Source organism: Myotis yumanensis, unplaced genomic scaffold (assembly GCF_028538775.1).
Source record: "Myotis yumanensis isolate MYYU_CA2020_CCGP unplaced genomic scaffold, mMyoYum1.0.hap1 SCAF_3, whole genome shotgun sequence".
Taxonomy (NCBI): domain Eukaryota; kingdom Metazoa; phylum Chordata; class Mammalia; order Chiroptera; family Vespertilionidae; genus Myotis; species Myotis yumanensis.
Window position 1 is genome coordinate 53,781,037 of NW_027223754.1, and position 21,521 is coordinate 53,802,557.

Genomic DNA, 21,521 nt, shown 5'->3' on the forward strand with positions numbered 1-21,521 from the left:
ACTTGTTGAAACCTATAGAATATACAACACCTAATTTCACTATGGATTTTATGTATAATACATTAATGTATATTCATTGATAAATTTATTACTCTGGTGCAGAAATGTATAGTGAAAGAAATTGGAAATGTGTGGTGCCAGGAACTAATAGGGAACACTCTATACTTTCTATTCAGTGTTTCTCTAAATATAACTGTTGTAAATAAATAATCAAATCTAATTAAAGAGAAACATGCAAATTGACTGCACCTCCGCTACGCCCCAAGCCACACCCACCAGACAAACAGAGTGACTATATGCAAATGAACTCAACCAAGATGGTGGCCAGCAGCCAAGGAGCTGGAGCAAGCAGGAGGCTTTGTTGCCCTGGCGATGGAGGAAGCCAAGCTACCCACCTGCCTTGGCCGGCTGTGGCCTCTGCTCAAGGCAACAAAGTTTCAATTATAGGAGATAAATAAATCCCAGATACCTGCTTCCAGCCAGCCTCCACTGGGAGCTTGGGTGGCTGGGGGCCACAGCCAGCTGGCAAACAGCCATCAGCCCCTCACCCAGGCTGGCAAACCCTCATGGGGTGAGGGTCCCCGCTGGGGGGCTTGGCCAGCCTGCAAACTGCCATCAGCCACTCACCCAGACTGGCCAGGCACCCCAGCAGGACCCCCCACCCTGAAGGGGGTGTGGCCATCCTGAAAACGGCCCTCAGCCCTTCACCCAGGTTGGCCAGGCACCCTAGTGAGGACTCCCACACTGAAGGGGCTGTGGTCAGCCTGCAAACAACCAGCAGCCCCCCGCAAAGCTGGCCAGGCACCCCAGCGGGGACCCCCACCCTGAAGGGGCTGTGGCCATCCTGCAAACAGCCATTAGCCACTCACCCAGGCTGGCCAGGCACCCCAGCAGAGACCCCTACCCTGAAGGGGCTGTGGCCAGCCTGCAAACAGCCATCAACCACTCACCCAGGCTGGCCAGGCACCCCAGCAGGACCCCCCCTTGCTGAAGGGGGTGTGGCCAGCCTGAAAACGGCTCTCAGCCCTTCACCCAGGCTTGCCAGGCACCCAAGCGGGACCCCCACCCTGATCCAGGACACCCTTCAGGGCAAACCAGCTGACCCCCACCCAGGCACCAGGCCTCTATTCTATATAATATAAGAGTAATATGCAAATTGACCCTAACAGCAGAACGACTGGGAATGACTGGTCACTATGACACACACTGACCACCATGGATCAGACGCTCAATGCAGGAGTGCCCCCTGGTGGTCAGTGCACTCCCACAGGGGGAGCTCTGCTCAGCCACAAGCCAGGCTGATGGCTGCCAGTATAGCGGTGGTGGTGGGAGCCTCTTCCGCCTTCTCAGCAGCACTAAGGATGTCCGACTGCAGCTTAGGCCTGCTCCCCGCTGGCAAGTGGACATCCCCCGAGGGCTGCTGGGCTGCCAAAGGGATGTCTGATTGCCAGCTTAGGCCCAATCCCCCGGGGAGCAGGCCTAAGCCAGCAGGTGGTCATCCCCTGAGGGGTCCCAGACTGCGAGAGGGCACAGGCCGGGCTGAGGGACCCCCCTGAGTGCACAAATTTTTGTGCACCGGGCCTCTAGTAAGTAACTATAATACAACATATTCTAGCTTTTAATATAATAGAAAAAGACAAGTTATTTTTAACTAACATGGCCACCTAATTATTAGCTAGACTAGGCAATTACAAGAGTGCAAGATATTCTTATTAATTACTAGAGGCCAAGTGCACAAAATTTTTGCATGGGTGTGTGTGTGTGTGTGTGTGTGTGTGCGCTTGTGTGTCCCTCAGCCAAGCCTGCACCCTCTCTAATCTGGGATCAAGCCTAAATGCTTGCCTGTCTGCCTGCCTGAATGCCCCTAATTGCTTCTGCCTGCCAGCCTGATCACCCTCTAACCACTCCGGTGCCAGCCTAATCAATGTCTAACTGCTCCCCTGCCAGCCCGATTGGCCCTAACTTCCCTCCCCTGCAGGCCTGGTCCCCCCCAACTGCTCTCCCCTACAGACCTGGTTGCCCACAACTGCCTTCCCCTGCAAGCCATCTCTGGCCACACAGGGGTGGCCATCTTTGACCCCATGGTGGTGGCCATTTGGAGTGATGGTCAATTTGCATACTGGTCATGACTAATTAGCATATCTGGTCATGACTAATTAGCATATCTGGGCTACTTAGCATATCCATCTCTAATTATATAGAATTACAACTGAAGAGTAAGAGTTAATTGAAACTATGTCAAGTAAGCTGGGATACCAGTCCATATTTACCTCCATTTTAACATTATCTACCAAATGTTTTCCTTTAGTTTATAATCAACTTATATTAAAGACACACACAATTAATATGTAGGTTTATGGTATTTATAATTTGTATACTAATCATCAAAACTGCATCTATAATAATACAAGTATAATATGCTAATTAGACAGGACAGCCGAACGACCTTCTGGACGTCATTCCGGATGTCTTTCTGGATGAAGCCACAGTGGCAGGGGCTGAGGCAGAGGTAATTAGGGGCAATCAGGCTGGCAGGTGAGTGATTAGGGGCGATCTGGCAGGTTAGGGGTGATCAGGCAGGCAGGCAAGTGGTTAGGGGCGGATGAGTCAGGCTGGCAGAGTGGTTAAGTGTGATCAGGCAGGCATGCCAGCGGTTAGGAGCCAGCGGTCCTGGATTGCGAGAGGGTGCAGGCTGGGCTGAGGGACCCCCATCCTCCAGTGCATGATTTTCATGCACTGGGCCTCTAGTTTTATAATATATTTGTAGTGGAAGGAAAATCAAATCAAATATAGTACATTGGTTATCAAATACCATTTCTTAGTCAAATCTAAACCTGGTTGTATTATTATCAATTGTGGAGCATTAAAAAATATGTGTCCTGGCTGGTGTTGAACAATGGTTAGAGCATTGGCCTGCTCACCTAAAGGGTCACATGTTTGATTCCTGGTCAATGGCATGTACCTGGGTTGAAGGGGCATGTACCTGGGTTGCAGGTTCGAGCCCCCCGCCCCCCTCCCCCCGTTGTCAGAGCAACCAATGGATGTTTCTTTCTTACAGTGATGTTTCTCTGTTACCTCCCTTCCCTTTCTCCATCCCTTCCACTCTAAAATCAATGGAAAAATATAAAATAACTTTGGGTGAATATTAACAAAGTATATATATAATAAAAAAGGGTAATATGCTAATTAGACCATGAACATCCTTCCGGGCATCATTCCCGATGTCCTTCCAGACAAAGCCCAGGCCAGAGGGGAGCAGCCCAGGTCCCGGATGCCTGCCTGCGGCAGCTGACTGAAGTGAAGCCTGGATCCCAGGTGTCAGAGGGAAGCCAGTGCCAGCAGCTGGGGGAAAGAGGCTTACTCTCACTCAAATTTTCATGCATCAGGCCTCTAATTATATATATATATATATATATATATATATATATATATATATATATATATATGTCCCTATCTCCCAGCTAAATGATAGGGACTAGGTATATTTATTAAAGTAAAAACAAACAAATTGTCTTCAGTTTTTTTTCCCCCCTAATGTTTAGCTACCATAGAAAGTACATAATTATGTTTAGTTTTTCTAAAGTATAATCTAAGTCGTGAGACACAAACCAAACCTTTTCTCCAAAAAATCTTTACAAATGCTGCATAACTTGCTTAACTCCTACCACTCTTAAAGACTCAACTTATATTTAAAAAATATATAAAATTAATCAAAAATTATATCTGAAAATACTACTTTTTATCAAAGTAACTAAAGACTCACCAGTTAAAGAAAATTTATAAAGAAATACTCTCTAAACAAAGAATTTAATGTTAATGTCCCCATTTCCAACTTTTGCTAGATTTCCCATTTTTAAAAAATAGATTATTCCCTAAAGTAATACACTAGCATCTCCAGTTGTCTCCTTTCAGGAGAAGTTTAATTAAATGGCTTGATTGTCAGTATGAAGAAATAATTTATTTCAATTAATATAGGAAATTTGAAGAGAAGCCGCAACAGAAATTGTGGCTAGCTGGGAAGAAATATAATGAGTAAATGATACACATTTCTGGAAAGAGGAAAACTCATGGAGGGCTGGAGGGTGGTGAGTATAGTTTTGAAAGTCTACACAAATAAAATTGACACTCTCAGTTTAATGGCAACTCTCCTTGGAGTGTTTTCTTGGCTAGCAGCTGTGGTTTTGTAGAAAGAAAACTAACTTAGCCAGAGGACTAGTTTCAATTCTAAACTTTGCCAATTTTTAGATGTATGATCTATGAAAAAGTCACAAACTTTACATATCTTATTTCTCATATTTTAAACAGAGCAATATCTCATAGAATTTCCATGTAGAAAAATTTATATGAAATTCAATTATTATTACTATGTTGCTATTATAATAATTACTACTACACCGCTTGGTTTACTGCTGTCTGATATTTATCCAAATATAATTCATCATACCAATTCCATGGATTACATTTTTAATTTAAAAAGCAAAAATTAAAATTAAAAAAATCTAACAATTGAGTATTTAGAACACACTGGAGAAATCAACAAGTAAATTGCACTTTAATTAATTGTATCATTAGAGATGATAATCTGGCATATGGTGGGAAAGGGTTTAATAAGGCTAAGAGCTCTTAGAGCATAAGCAAAGAAAGAGCCAACAGTAACTCATGCCAAACAAGCAAGAACAAAAGAATTAAACAAAACTAAACTAAAAGCTAAGATTTGAAGAAATATGTGCAATTGAAGAGCTAGTGAGCACTTGAACTGTGAATAATTATGATTTTTAAGTCAATGATTATTTTCTATATTCACTAGTGCCATACTCTAAGGAATTTAAAATATCACAATTCTAACACTGATTCTTATTTAAATATATATATTCCGGAATGTCTATATATATGTAAGGGACATTTAATCACTCAATTTTTCATTTTATCTTCATACTTAAAAATGGTATATTTTAATGTGCCAAATGGCTTAGTTCTTGAAGCATCATACAAAGGGTTGCAGGTTTGATTCCCCATTAGGGCACATGCCTAGGTTGAGGGTTCAATCCTGGGTTGGGCCACATATGAGAGGCAACCTATCAATGTTTCACTCACATTGCTCTCTCTCTCTCTCTCTCTCTCTCTCTCTCTCTCTCTCCCTCCCTCCCCTCTAAAAGTTAATAAAAACATATTCCCAAGTGAGGATTTACAAAATTTAAGTAGTATATTTTAATGTCATTTAATAGTATGCTCAAACATTTCTTAGTATTAATGTGAATTTTTCTGCATAGCTCTTACCATTCCAGAACATCATAAAAATATATTAATTCCCATGAGTTTTCATAAAAAAGAAATAGAGTTAAATATTTACAGAATAGTAATTAAAAATGTATAAAACACAGACCAGAATTTTAGAGTAATTATGAACAATCTATTTGGATATGTACACTGTAATGTTAGTGGAAAAACAAAACAAACTTAGAGACAAAAAGTAAATTTTTTGACCCCAATAAAATATTTAAATGCTGTATGCACTTGTGTTCAATTTTATGAAATTAAAATCAGAAGACAATGTTCTGCCACATATACACATACATATGTATATATACACACTGAGTGGCCAGATTATTTTGACCACCTGACGTTAGTAGGCAAATTAGCTATAATTTTGCGTTGAAGTTGCTAGAGGGCCAGAACATTATTTGTGTATATATATATATATATATATATATATATATATATATATACTAGAGTCCTGGTGCACAAAAATTTGTGCACTAGGGGCGGGGGGGGTGGGGAGTCCCCCCCAGCCCGGCCTGTGCCCTCTCGTAGTCTGGGACCCCTCGGGAGATAACGACCTGCTGGCTTAGGCCTGCTTCAGGGTGGCAGAGGGCAGGCCCAATCCCTAGGTGCAGCCCCTGGTCAGACTCAGAGCAGGGCCGACTGGGGAGTTAGGGCGCCGCTCCCTGTCATGCACAGAGCAGGGTGGACGGGGAGGTTGCGATGCCACCCTCAGTCATGCTCAGGGTAGGGCTGATGGGGGGTTGGGGCACCGCCCCCTGTCACACTTAAGGCAGGGTCGATGGGGAGGTTGCGGCGCAACCCCCTGTCACGCACAGAGTAGGGCTGATCAGAGGGTTGAGGAGCTCCCTGCTGTCACTCACAGAGTAGGGCCGATAGGGGAGTTGGGGCACCACCCCCGTCACACACAGAGCAGGGCGGATCAGAGGGTTGGGGTGCTGCACCCTGTCACACTCAGGGCAGGGCCAATGGGGAGGTTATGGCTCTACCCTGTCACACACAAAGCAAGGCCCGTGGAGGGGGGTTGGGGCGACAGCCTCTATCACCCACAGAGCAGGGCCGATCAGGGAGTTGGTGTGCTGCACCCTGTCACACACAGAGCCGCAGGGCAATCAGGGGATTGGGGAGCTCCCCCTGTCACACACAGAGCTTCAGGGTGATCATGGAGTTTGGGGGCTGCCCCCTGTCATGCTGATCCCGGTGCCGGGAGGCATATTACCCTTTTACTATATAGAATAGAGGCCTGGTGCATGGGTGGGGGCCGGCTGGTTTGCCCTGAAGGGTGTCCTGGATCAGGGTAGGGGTCCCCACTGGGGTGCCTGGCCAGTCTGGGTGAGGGGCTGAGGGGTGTTTTCCGGAAGCGAGTGACTGAAGCTTCCAACCGCTCCTTGTTTTCTTTTTTTTTTATTTTTATTCTGGGCCAGCTTTAGCCCTGAGGTCTCGCCTCTGAAAACATCGATACAATGTTGCTAAAGCCCGGCTGAATGAAAGCCGGTTTCTGGAGTTTTGTTTAGCTTCTTATTTGCAACATAGTACATAGTTGCTTAGAGTTGCAACTGAGAGGCCGGCAGCGGCAGGCGGGGAATGTTGGAGTCCGCAGCAAGCAAGCCTCATGCTCGCTTCAGTGCCTGGCTGCCGGCTGCCATCTTGGCTGACAGTTAATTTGCATATACTCACTGATTAGCCAATGAAAAGGGTAGAGGTTGTATGCTAATTAACATGTTTCTCTTTTATTAGTGTGGATATACTGAGTGGCCAGATTATTATGACCACCCCATCAGTATTTCGTTGGGCCACCTTTTGCCTTCAATACTGGGGCGATTCTTCTTGGCATTGACTCCACGAGATGTTGAAAGGTGATGCGAAAAATCTGACACCATGCCTCATGAATAGCATTGTCCAGTTTTGTGGGATTTGATGGTTGTGGAACCAGCCCCTGATGGCTCTTTTAACTTTGTCCCACAAATGTTCAATTGGATTGAGATCTGGTGATTGTGGGGGCCACCTCAGCAAGGTAAAGTCTCCCTCATGCTCTTGAAATCACTCTTGCGAAGTACAAGCACGGTGGCGTGGCACATTGTCTTGTTGGAAGAAGCCATCTACATTGGGATACACCATCAACATGATAGGATGAACCTGATCAGCAATGATACTTAGGTATGTTGTGCTATTCAGACGTTGTTCCACATGAATTAAAGTGCCCAAATCATGCCAGGAAAACATGCCCCAAACCATAACACTGCCCCCACCAGCTTGAAGGGTTGTACTCATGCATGTGGGGTGCATGCTTTCATGCTGTTTCTGCCAAATTCTCACTCTGCCATCTGCATGAGGCAACTGGAAATGTGATTCATCGGACCACATGACTTTTTTCCAATGCTCAACTGTCCAATCCTTGTGTTCCTGTGCGAATTTGAGATGTTTTATCTTGGTAACTGCAGACAGCAAAGGTGTTCGAACAGGCCTTCTGCTTCCATATTCCATATGATGCAGTGTACAGCTAATTTGCCTACAAACATTAGGTGGTCATCATAATCTGGCCACTCAGTGTATATCAGTAATATATGATAAGGTATATTCCAATATTTCCTCTTCCTTTATTCTTTCCCAGCTTTTCTTTTCCATCTCTGGTTTAAAAAATAATTAGTATCCCAAGTAGTGGATATCAACAATTTTATTTCCAACTATAAATGAATGCTTTGATGGATTTCTAATGAATGACATACTTGGATCTCCAATGGAGGCATAACTTATTGTTAAAATGAAATAGTATGCATGAGAAACAAATATGGAAATTCTGTGGCCTATGCCAATGTGAACATCATCAAAATACCATTTTAAGCTATAATCCCCAAGAAAAAAAATGTTTAAAAATTAAGAGTGATAAATTATTTATATTCCTTAGGAATTTGTGATATTGACTAGTAAAAAATAATTAACAAAGATAAATTTATTTTTCACCATTTATTATAGTTCATCCCACTGTATATTATGGGTCTTGAAAATCTGAAGACAAATCCAAGTGTTAAGAGTTAACAAATGATGCCACATACATGCTTTTATTATTATGAGTTGTAATTGATAACTTAAGTTGCTGAACTATGGAGTGGTAAATTAATTGCTTCTCATTTTAACAGTATAACAGAAAACTAGAATCTAAGAATACAAAATCTTTTCATCATTTTAGAAAAGTAAAATTCAATTATTGATTTTTGACAACCATGGTTCTTGTAAACACATACAGGATTAGTTTAGAGGCAGTGATCTGCCACCAGGATTGTAATACACACAGCTCTGGTAAGAGAACTACTATTAGTCTCCATCAGTAACTGCTGAAGTCATCTTCTATTTTATTTTAAAAATAATTTATTTAACATGATCTTGTGAGCTTTGTAAGCACAGGAATATAGGGTGGAAAAGAAATCAGCAAATAAAAACAAAGAACATCTTTTTTTTCCCCAATAATCTTTTCCTCATTTTTTTTACAATTTTATTTTCCCCTTTGAATGTTGTTCCAGATTAATACTTTTAGCAGCTACTCTCCAACATTAATTTCTCCATCTATAAGGAGAACACATTCCCATTAATTTTCTGGATTTTGCTTTTACTAATCTCCCTTCCTTCCTTCCTTCCTTCCTTCCTTCCTTCCTTCCTTCCTTCCTTCCTTCCTCTTTTTTTCTTTCCTTTTCTCCTGTCTGGCACTTGCTCTTGTACATTCTTTCATGTTCCAGATCCTCACTGCTGATTAGATTTTTTTAAATGTATGTTTATTGTTGAAAGTATTTCAGATATCTTCCCTTTCAACCCCACACCCTCCCCCCCCCAAAGCCTTCACAGCACTATTATCTGTGTCCATGGGTTATACATTATCTATATCCTATCTAATAATAGACAAACATGGTAATTAACCATACCTCTGCTACGCTTCCCATTGGCTAATCAGCAGGATATGCAATTAACTGCCAACAAAGATGGCGGCCGGCAGCCACACAGCTGAAGGGAACATGAGGCTTGCTTGCTCCAGTGATGGAGGAAGCCAAGGTTCCCTGCCTGCAGCGGCCCAGCTCTGAGCTCCGGATGCAACAATGTTTCAATTATAGAAGCTAAACAAACCCCAGATACCTGCTTTTAGCCAGCCACTGCCTTGGAGCTGGAGCCGGCTTTTAGCTTCAGTGACAGCTATAGAAGGTAAATAAATCCCAGAAAAAAAAAATAAATAAAAAAGAGGCTGGGAGCTTCAGTCGCCCTCCAGCCTGAAAACGGCCCTCAGCCCCTCACCCAGACTGGCCAGGCACCCCAGTGGGGACCCCCACCCTGAAGGGGGTGTGGCCAGCTGCAAACAGCCATCAGCTCCTCATCTAACATGGCCAGGGTCCCCTGTGGGGACCCCCACCATGAAGGGGATGTGTCCAGCTGCAAACAGCCATCAGCCGCTCACCCAAACTGGCCAGGCACCCAAGCAGGACCCTACCCTGATCCGGGACAGCCTTCAGAGCAAACCAGCCGGGCCCCTCCCGTCCACCAAGCCTCTATCCTATATAGTAAAAGGATAATATGCAAACTGACCCTAACAGCAGAAAGACTGGGAATGACTGGTCACTATGACACACACTGACCACCAGGGGGCAGACACTCAATGCAGGAGCTTCCCTCTGGTGGTCAGTGCACTCTCACAGGAGGGAGCTCTGCTCAGCCACAAGCAAGGCTGACTGCTGCCAGTATAGCAGTGGTGGTGGGAGCCTCTCCTGCCTCCTCGGCAGTGCTAAGGATGTCTGACTGCAGCTTAGGTCTGCTCCCTGCTGGCAAGTGGACATCCCCCGAGAGCTGCCGGGCTGCCAGAGGATTGCCATCTTAGGCCCAATCCCCCAGGAAGCAGGCCTAAGCCAGCAAGTGGTCACCCCCAAGGGGTCCCAGACTGCGAAAGGGCACAGTCCAGGCTGAGGGATCCCCTACCCTTGGGTGCAAATTTTTGTGCACCGGGCCTCTAGTCTATATATAAAAGCCTAAGTGAACATTATGATCTGTCGACTGGTCACTATGAGGACGCACTGACCACCGAGAGGCAGATGCTCAGTGCAGGAGCTGCCCCTTGTGGTCAGTGCACTCCCACAGCCAACCTTCTGTGATGGACCAACCTCTTGAAGTCCCTCCCCCTGGTCGGCCGCAATTGACCTCGATTGGTCCCAATTGCCGGCCAGGCCCAGGGACCGCATCCATGCATGACTTCATGCACTGGGCCTCTAGTATGCATATAAGTTTTTTGGTTAATCTCTTCTGCCCTCCCCCACCTCTTCCTTTTTAGATTCATCAGTCTGTTCCACGTTTCCATATCTCTGGATCTATTTTGTTCATAAGTTTATTTTGTTTATTATATTCCACATATAAGTGAGATCATGTGATACTTGTCTTTCTCTGACTGGCTTATTTTGCTTAGCACAATACTTTCTAGGACCTTCTATGCTATCTCAAATGGTAAAATATCCTTATTTTTTACAACTGCATAGTATTCCATTGTGTAAATATACCATATCTTATTTATTCAACCATCTACTGATAGTTACTTGGGCTGTTTTCAGATATTAGATATTGTGAATAGTGCTGCTATGAACATAGGCATGGATTTTTTTAAAAATCAAATTTGTTCATCTCTTTACTCTTCCCATGTAAAGAAGATAGTCTTCAATTAACTTCTCTCTTTTTGACCATTAGTAGGCCAGCAATATTGTTGCTGTTGTTATTAGTCTTATTTGGCTTTCTTTTTCTTATTAATTAACCATGCAGTTCTTTATATGTTAGTTTAATGAGGAGCCTTTTTTAAATAACCATAGCTGAAATATTTTCCTATAGTAATAAACTTGCTGACCATTTTATCTTATGCTATGTGTCCTCATTTATGACCACAAAGTTTCTCTTTTTTTGCATAACTTTGACTTGATTAAGGTAGTTTCTTTATATATATATATATATATATTTTTTTTTTTTTTAATTGATTTCAGAGAAAACCATTAACTGTTTGGCTGCTTCTTACACGCACCCCACTGGGATCAACCCTGCGACCCGGGCATGTGCCCTTGACTAGAATCAAACCCAGGATCTTTCAGTTTGCAGGCAGACCCTCTATCCACTGAGCCAAACCAGCTAGGACAGTTAAGATAGTTTCTAATTCTCCTTTTCTCATGACTTTGAAGTAATTGAATCAATTTTAATCCTTTCAACTTTCAACCATATAATATGTGTAGCAAATTTATACTTATACTCTAGATTTAAGGGTTTTTTTCTATCATAATTTCAAGCACTCAAAATCCAATCATTCTTTCCCTTATGAATTCTTGAATATCTTTGATATCTTATATATTCATTTCTGGATTTTACATATTTTATAAAGTCAAATTAAACTCAAATTTACTGATAATTTTGCTAATTTTATTTAAAGATAGTATCTTGTACCTTGGACCTTTCTTTTGAGATCATCTTCTTCCTAAGGAACATTTTAGTACTTGTTATACTAATTCCTCTTGATTTTGTATTGGTGTTCCATTCTAGATTGATACTACCTAGGAATACAATCTAGGCCAGTGATGGCGAACCTTTTGAACTCGGCGTGTCAGCATTTTGAAAAACCCTAACTTAACTCTGGTGCCGTGTCACATATAGAAATTTTTTGATATTTGCAACCATAGTAAAACAAAGACTTATATTTTTGATATTTATTTTATATATTTAAATACCATTTAACAAAGAAAAATCAACCAATAAAATGAGTTCACGTGTCACCTCTGACACCAGTGTCATAGGTTCGCCATCACTGACTAGGCCAACGTCAATTTTTTAAACCCCTTTTAAAAACTATATTATACTGTCTTTCCAATTCCACTGTTAACTCCTGAAGAACCTATGATAGGATTCATCATCATGTAGGTTAGTCAGCTGTCCCTCTCATTTATTTCAAATCTCTCCTTCTCCATTCCTTTAATATGTAGTATTTATAATTTCTTTTTTTATATATATTTTACTGATTTTTTGCAGAGAGTAAGGGAGAGGAATAGAAAGTTAGAAACATCGATGAGAGAGAAACATAGATCAGCTGCCTCCTGCACACTCCCTACTGGGGATGTGCCTGCATCCAAGGTACATGCCCTTGACTGGTATCTAACCTGGGACCCTTGAGTCCTCAGGCTGACGCTCTATCCACTGAGCCAAACCGGTCAGGGCTATAATTTCTTATACCTATATATTTTTTGCTTGAGATAAATTGTGATTCTGAATCTAAGGATGTTTCTCTTAAACATTTCTATGATTAACATTGCCTCTCATGTTAGATGTATTTAGACATTCTCATTTCATTTTTCAATGATTTCCTGCCCTTTAAATTTCTGTGTCTTTGTCTTCCTGGAATATATTTCAGCTCATTAGCTTATGTATATCCTCCAGTTTACTAGTTCCTTTGTCATTTATTTAACTCATGTATTAGGTTTTTTTCCCCCCATCCTTATTATTATTTTTTTTTATATTTGAAGTTCTCTTTGGTTCCATTTTTTAATGATCTTATATAATATTTGATATACCTTTTTTCCCCCTAGAAACTTTTAAAATACCCATTTTATAGCATATATTGTAATATTCACTCTCTGATACTTTAGAGAGAGGTGTGATTTTTCTTTTTTTAAAATATATTTTATTGATTTTTTTTACAGAGAGGAAGGGAGAGAGATAGAGAGTTAGAAACATCGATGAGAGAGAAACATCGATCAGCTGCCTCCTGCACATCCCCCACTGGGGATGTGCCCGCAACCCAGGTACATGCCCTTGACCGGAATCGAACCCGGGACCTTTCAGTGGGCAGGCCGAGGCTCTATCCACTGAGCCAAACCGGTTTCGGCGAGAGCTGTGATTTTTGATTTGTTGTTTTTTATGATTGTCTTTTGGAGTGTCCCTTCACAATTTTCTTTTTAATTTACAGAGTTAGATATTGGCATGAGGTTTGAAATGAAGCCACGGAAATCTCAGAGGACCTGGACTGAAACTCTGCTGCATTCAATGATACCTAAGTGTTAAATGATGCCACACAAACTCAAAGATTTTAAAATAAATACTCATGGATTCCTCGATAATATCCATTTTCACCCCATCTCCAATAATGTCAGGGATGTAGTTATCAATTATAATGGATAATATTTTCCCTCCAAATTGTTAAAGCCAAAAATGACAGGTTAATTTGCATCTCCCTTTCCCATTCCCAAGCCTATCATTTTTCTCTTCTAAATTAGCATTATATTTGGCTGTCTGATTTAATTACTCACTTTTTTCATGTGTTTTTATTTGTCTTTTACTTTGTGTGACAAACATAAGCCATTTCCTTTTTAGTATCTAATAATATTCCAATGAATAATTAAATCCTGTCAAGTTTTCAATGAATAAGACCTGGCTTTCCATACTAATTTTATACTTCTTCAATTTTATTTTGCTATTTCTATATTTTCTTAACATGACAGTGCATTTTGAAGTTATTGCTATTCAGAATTTTTATTTGTGTGTGATAGTTGGGGATGCTGTTATTAATTAGCTTATTATTAATAGCAGTGGATCCTGAAAAAATGAAAGAAATTGAGATTTCAGAAGACATTATTAATACTATCTACTAAAAACCACCCAGTGGTGCACTGTGTACATTTCTGGTGACCCCCCAAAGGCTTAACTTCCCACCAAACAAGGTAACTGACTCTAATAAATACTAGTGTATGCAAATGTGACAGCTATATTTCAACTCATGCCTTCTACTTTACTCCTCCAAGATCCATCACAGTGAAAATTGATTATATGCAAGACTAAGAAGTAAAAATGAAGCAAGGTCACTTCAGTACAATGGATTATTTTTATATAGAATCTAGTGAGGAATATTGAGTCTAAAAATGACAATTAGGTCCTGGGTTGTTAACTCAGTTGGTTTGAGCATCATTACAATACACTACAGTTGTGGGTTTGATTCTCGATCAGGGCACATACAGGAATCACTAATGAATGCATAAGTAAGTTGTGCAACAAATCAATGTTTCTCTCTCTTCTTCTCTCTATTTTCCTCTCTTTTTCTAAAAAAAAAAGCAATCTATCAATAAATAATAATAATAAAGACAATTAGCCTGGCCAGTGTGCCTCAGTGTTTGAGCATCAGCCTATGAACTAGGAGATCATGGTTCAAATCCTGGTCAGGGCACATGCCCAGGTTGCGGGTTCAATCCCCAGTGGGGGATGTGCAGGAGGCAGCCAATCAGTGATTCTCTCTCATCAGTGATGTTTCTATCTCTCCCTTTCCTTTCCTCTCTGAAATTAATAAAATATATTTAAAAAATAAAGGTAATTAAAATGCATAATAATATATAATATTTTGTGCAAAACTTAATCTAGACTAGTGTATCAAGAATTCCCAGAAAAAGTTTTACTAAAACTAAGAACTGATATACAAATAAGAGTTATTGAAGCAAAGAGATGAAATATTCAAACAGAAATACTAGCATCTTTGAAAGTCTGCTTGAAAGAGTGCTATAATAGGTTATTTATTTGTTGTTGATTTCTGTGTTTACTTTTTATTAGTACTTAACATCAGCTTCTGAACTACTTTAACAAATTTTTAGTCACAATACCAACAAATTTATTCTGCATGTTTGTCAGTTTCCTGGTAGCCCTGACTAAAAACAAACAAGATTTCAGGTAGTGAGAAGCAACATCAAAAGGTTTATGTTTTAGATAAATTCCCTGGTAGCATTATGAAGACTGAAATGAAATCAAGAGTGTCAGGAGCAGACATATATTTTTTCTATGATTCTAAATAAAAGTGTTTTAAAGCTTTCAAAAAAGGCAAAAACAGGAATTAAAAAATCCTATATAATAAAAGTGTAATATGCAAATTGACCCTAACAGCGGAATGACCAGTTGTGATGATGCACACTGACCACCAGGGAGCAGACGCTCAACACAGGAGCTTCCCCCTGGTGGTCAGTGTGCTCCCACAGGGAGAGCTCTGCTCAGCCACAAGTTGGGCTGATGGCTGCAAGCTCAGCGGCAGCGGTAGCAGTAGCCTCTCCCACCTCCTCAGCAGCGCTAGGGATGTCCAACTGCGGCTTAGGCCTGCTCCCCCGGGGGCTCCTGGGCTGCCAGAGGGATGTCTGACTGCCAGCTTAAGCCCCATCCCCCAGGGAGTGGTCCTAAGGCAGCAGGTAGACATCCCCTGAGGGGTCCTGGACTGCAAGAGGGCACAGGCCAGGCTGAGGGACACCCCCTCATCCTGAGTGCATGAATTTTCATGCACTGGGCCTCTAGTATATATATATAATGGTGCTGTTGAGGGTGGATTTTTGTTTTGTTTGTCTTTTAATAATAGAACCAGTAAAACTAGTGCACATGAGAAAGAATAGGGAGTAGATTAGATGCTTGCAACTTGGATGATTGGGCAGAAAGTTAAACCTTTATCTAATTTGGAATCATAGATATTAGTTTTGAACACTCCCATTGTGTAGAGACTAGTGGTCAAACAATAAGCATTAGAGCCAGACTATCTGTGTTCGAAATCGAAGCTCCAACACATATTATATGAATAAATCTTGTTCATATTACTTCATCTCTTTGTGGCCTCCATTTTCTCATCAGAAACATAATAGTCAGATGCTGAGAAATGTCCTTTCTTCAAAGATCCATTCTGAAAAATCTGCCTTAGCATCCTGTGGAAGTAGACTGAGCAGCCTCATCACTACCTGCAGATATGACCTGACTCTTAAAGCCACATTATTCAACATATATAATACTTTACTTTTTTATGGATCTTAAGTAAAAGATTAAATGAAAGTTCAATATGCACATCTTCTTGCCTTTGAAGAGAAAGGCATGTTCCTAAACCACATTATGTCATCAAGCATCACGTTTGTGTCCTGTAACACTTGAATAACACACCAAAGTCTCACATTATACATTAGATACTACAAAGGGCAGTATTTCCTTATACCCCTTCAGGCTGCCAGATTTAGAAAATATAATATAGGACAACCAGTTAATTTTGAATTTCACATAATGCAATATACAGATGATGTATTATAGAAGTGTACACTTGAAACCTATGAAACTTTATTAACCAATGTCTCCCCAATAAATTTAATTTAAAAAGGAATTTCAGATTCACAAAGAATATTTTTTAGTATAACTGTGTCCTATGCAATAGTAGCAATATATACTAAAACATTACATTGTTTATGTGAAGTTAAAAATTAATTGGCAACCATTGTTTTATCTAGTAACCCTGAGGTTGTTGGTAGGCTCCTGTGTTTCAGCACAATTGGCCAAAAACAACTCTGATTCAGCCAAAAGATTCCTATGCCCCACTAGGTACATTTAAAAAAGCACTGGAAGTTATAGCTGTGGTATATCATCCTAGAATATCTGGGTGGGCTCTAAATGTCATCACAAATATCCTTATAGATTTTGATAAATGGGAATTTTCCATAAAGGTGTTTGAAAAATACAAATACACATAAATATAAAACGAGAAGCAGTTTTAAAGCTTTAGTATGAGACAGAATGGGCAACAGGGTCCACCTCATTGGTGTGTATGGGTGTGTGAAGGCCTCAGGGAGTAGCATGCTGGGTATGTTTTGGGGATGTCATTGCATTAAATAGTGGTTCTGTGTTTAGTGACAAAAAAACAAAACAAACACACACACACACAAAAACAGACCAGGCATATAAACAAAAAGTTAAAGGAAAAAAATTAGGCCTATTAGGTTGAAGAAGCCAATCACTAAGAAAATAAATAGAATTTATAAAGTTAGAAGAGAAAACATAAAGTTAGTTTGAAAAAAAAATAGATATCCAAAAAAGGAAAGCATGCCAAGGCATAATAAATGCTCAAACAGCTTCACTGTCAAACATGGAATTTAAAGTTAGTCCCTGAAAGGTCTTCTCTGTAGGTTGTGGAACAAGGACAATCATAAAGTTAAAAATACATATGAGAAAAAAATCCTATAACTAAGGAAGACAGAAAGTTTTTATCTCAACATTCCTAACTCTTAAAAAACTATTACTGATAGTAAAATTAAATGCATTTAATTCCAAGTTTACAACATGAAGTGACTCAGATAAATTATCTATTTTATTTATAAAATATTTAACAGCTACAAAATCTTCCAAAAGACAAAAATCTAATTGTCTCGGTAGCCTAACCAAACAATAGCTTATTTATTGTAACTGTCCTAAAATAGCTAATTTTCCATACTTTGTACTGCCTAGAGACCTATTAACAGGAAGAATAGATTTTATATGAGATTACCATGTGAAACTTTGAATTAATATACATAGCATGTATGTTAATGCTTTTACATAAAGTTACTGATTTAAAATCATTTTAATAAGATTGTTTAGCATTGTAAAAGTGTAGTTGATATATTTAATTGTATTTTCCCTAAATATCTAAAATTGCTATGTGTGTGAGTACATGTAGGTGTACGTGACAGGCATGTAGGATGTTAATGATGGGCTTTGTTAACAATATATAGAGAAATAATATGGAAAGCAGGTCCCAGCTACTTCCTGAGTCACTGTACAAAAAACCAGAAAATTTATTTATACAGCACATTCCAAACATCTTATTCTATAATAGCACACATATTCTAAAATTTACAAATAGTTTAATTGAAGCGGTATTCTCTAATAATTCCTTGAATTTAGTGTGAAACTGCAAGAGATACCTAAATACAACAGATTTTGTTTGGGCATTTAGAATTAGTATGCCAGCTGATTATTAAGACTATTTTGTCATATCTCAAAATTGATTGTGAAATTCAAATTTGCATGGAAATTTGAACAATATTCACCTAATATTGAGCAAAATCCGATTATGAGTTACATTTGCAAATTATAAAGCAAGCTTTTAGACAAATTTTCAGTCAGAGTTTACTGAATACCTGTGTAATTTTTCAGTGTGGCCATAATTTATCAATATCTCAGATAATTTGCTCCCTTAGAGGCTATATCATGGAAAAATATACTCAAACTAGTAAAACTACTTGAGAGACAGGATAACACGATGGTTGAAAACTCAGATTGTCTTGTCAAGCTGCATGGATTCAAATCCTGCCTGTAACAAATGACAGTAGGGGATGTTCATAATCTTCTTTTGCCTCCTTTTCATTATCTGAAATATGGGAGAAAGAAAGAATAATAATTCCCAAGGTTTTGAGTATAAATCTCATAAAGGCATCATGGTATATAGTACTTAAGAGTATAGAATTCAGAGCCAGATAATTTGGCTTTAAGTATAAATTCTACAATTTAATAGTTCTTGGGAAAAGAATAACTTTCTCTGCAGTAGTTTTCACATCTGTAAAATTAGAATAATAGCTCATATATTTATTTTTAAAAGTATGTGAGTGTATTTAATACCTGAGTTAGATAAGTCATATCACAAATGTAAGGTATTACTTATTCTTATAAAGACTCAATGACTAAACAAAAGTAAAGAAAGTCCTTAAGATATGACTAGAAAAGAGTTGGTGCTTACTTAATATTACATATTGTATTAGTTTCTATTAGCTTCCATAAAAAATGACTACAAAATTGTATCTTAAAATGACAGTAATATATTATGTCACAGCTCTAGAGTCCAGAAGTCTGCAAACAGAGTGTCAGCAGGGGCACTCTTCCTCTGGAGAATATAGGGGATAATCTGTTCCTTGTCTCTGTCAACTTGTGGTGGCTGTTGGCATGCCTTGGCCAACATCGGCTTGCCTCCATATTGCTTCCTCTCTGGATGTATTGTGATCTAATCTCACTCTGCCTCTGTTGTAAGGTTATTTGTGATGACATTTAGAGCCCACCCAGATATTCTAGGATGATGTAACCATTTCAAAGTTCTTACCTTTATCCCATCTGCACAGAACATTTTTCCAAATAAAGTAACTTTTCTATGTTCTAGGGATTAGACCATACATACAAATTTTGTAGCCACTTTCAGACTATATAGTTATTAAGAGATTTATTTGCTTTTATATAATACTAGAGGCCCAGTGCACAAAATTCATGCATGGGTGGGGGTTGTCCCTCACCCCGGCCTGTACCCTCTCACAATCTGGGACCCCTTGAGTAGGGTCCTTAGGCCTGGCCAGCAATCAGGGCCTATAAGGGCTTTCCTTCCCTTGGTGGCTGGCAGCTGACCCCACCCCCACCACTGCCACCTCTTGCCAACTATGCGGTGCTGCCCCTACTCCCCTACCACCAGTCACCTCCCTCTGCAGGCAACAGCCATGGGGTGCAATCGCTTGGCTGGCCTGGGCCTCGACTGCTGGCTGGTCCCACACACCCACCACAGCATCGCTGGCCTGTGGCCTGGGCCTCCCTTTGTGGAGCAATCAATCCTGGGGCCCCCAGATAAATCACTTGCAGAGAAAGGCCCCGCCCACCACCCAAGTGCTGCCAGCTGGGTGGCCTGGGCCTCCCTCTTTGGGGCTATTGATTGCAGGGGTCTGTGATTGATCACCCAGCAAAGGGAGGCCCCATGCACCTGGCCACGGCTCTGCATCTATTGCCCCACTAGCCAGTGGTCTGGGCCTCCCTCTGCAGGGCAATCAATCGCAGAGCCCCCTCATCAATTGCCTGGGCCTCCCTGTGTGGGGCGATCATGGGGCAATGGCAGCCCCCCGCCGCCCCCCCCGCCCCGCCCAATCGCATTGCACCTGCCTTAGCTGGCCTGGCACCAGTACATGTCATAGCATGGTCATCTGGAAGGTCATCCAGACGGTCGTTCTGCTGTTCAGTCATTATAGATTTTTATTGTACTATACACTGAGTGGCCAGATTATTATGACCACCCCATCAGTACTTTGTTGGGCCATCTTTTGCCTTCAATACTGGGGCGATTCTTCTTGGCATTGATTCCACGAGATGTTGAAAGGAGATGCGAAGAAGCTGACACCATGCCTGATGAATAGCACTGTCCAGTTCTGTGAGATTTGGTGGTTGTGGAACCAGCCCCTGATGACTCTTTTAACTTTGTCCCACAAATGCTCAATTGGATTGAGATCTGGTGATTGTGGGGGCCACCTAAGCAAGGTAAAGTCTTCCTCATGTTCTTGAAAGCACTCCTGCACAATATAAGCACCGCGGCATGGCGCATTGTCTTGTTGGAAGAAGCCATCTCCATTGGGATAAGCCAGCAACATGATAGGATGAACTTGATCAGCAACGATACTTAGGTATGTTGTGCTATTCAGACGTTGTTCCACAAGAATTAAAGGGCCCAAATCATGCCAGGAAAACATGCCCCAAACCATAACACTGCCCCCACCAGCTTGAAGGGTTGTACTCATGCATGTGGGGTGCATGCTTTCATGCTGTTTCTGCCAAATTCTCACTCTGCCATCTGCATGATGCAACTGGAAACGTGATTCATCCGACCACATGACTTTTTTCCAATGCTCGACTGTCCAATCCTTGGGTTCCTGTGCGAATTGGAGATGTTTTATCTTGGTAACTACAGACAGCAAAGGTGTTCGAATAGGCCTTTGGCTTCCATATCGCATATGATGCAGTGTACAGCTAATTTGCCTACCAACGTCAGGTGGTCATAATAATCTGGCCACTCAGTGTATGTCAAATTTTATATAACACTACTTTTAAGATTACTTGTGTGAATTAGCACAATGTGTTATAATATATGCATGAGTTTGAGGTATAGAATGTAAGGAAATAAGAAAAATAGCTTTTAGTAAATTTAGGTTATCAATTAGCACATTTCTTAATATCAAATTATATCTTTATTTTATTATATACTTATATGAATCAGTTTATATCTTAGATGATTTTTTCCATATATTATATAATTAAAATAATATTTGAGGAATAATAATAAAAATGAACGGTTTTCTGGTCTTAATATGCCAATTTTAAGCAGCTATACTATTTGCTTAATATTTAATTTCTCTATTCACTTAACTTCTACCTAATTATAAAGTATCTCATTAGACTTATTGCCATTTTAACTGTAAAAGGTATAGTGAATGCTTAATATCATGTAGAAATTAATTTTTAGGTTGACTTGAACTTCAGTTTGAATCTTTTCTAATGACTGGTTATTAATCTGGAGCCCATGAATCACTGAATTTGTATGACTAATTTTATTCAGAAGCCCACATTTTCTTGGAAAAAATCCAATATATTCATGAATCTTTCAACAGTGTCAATGATCCAAACATTTTTAAAACCAC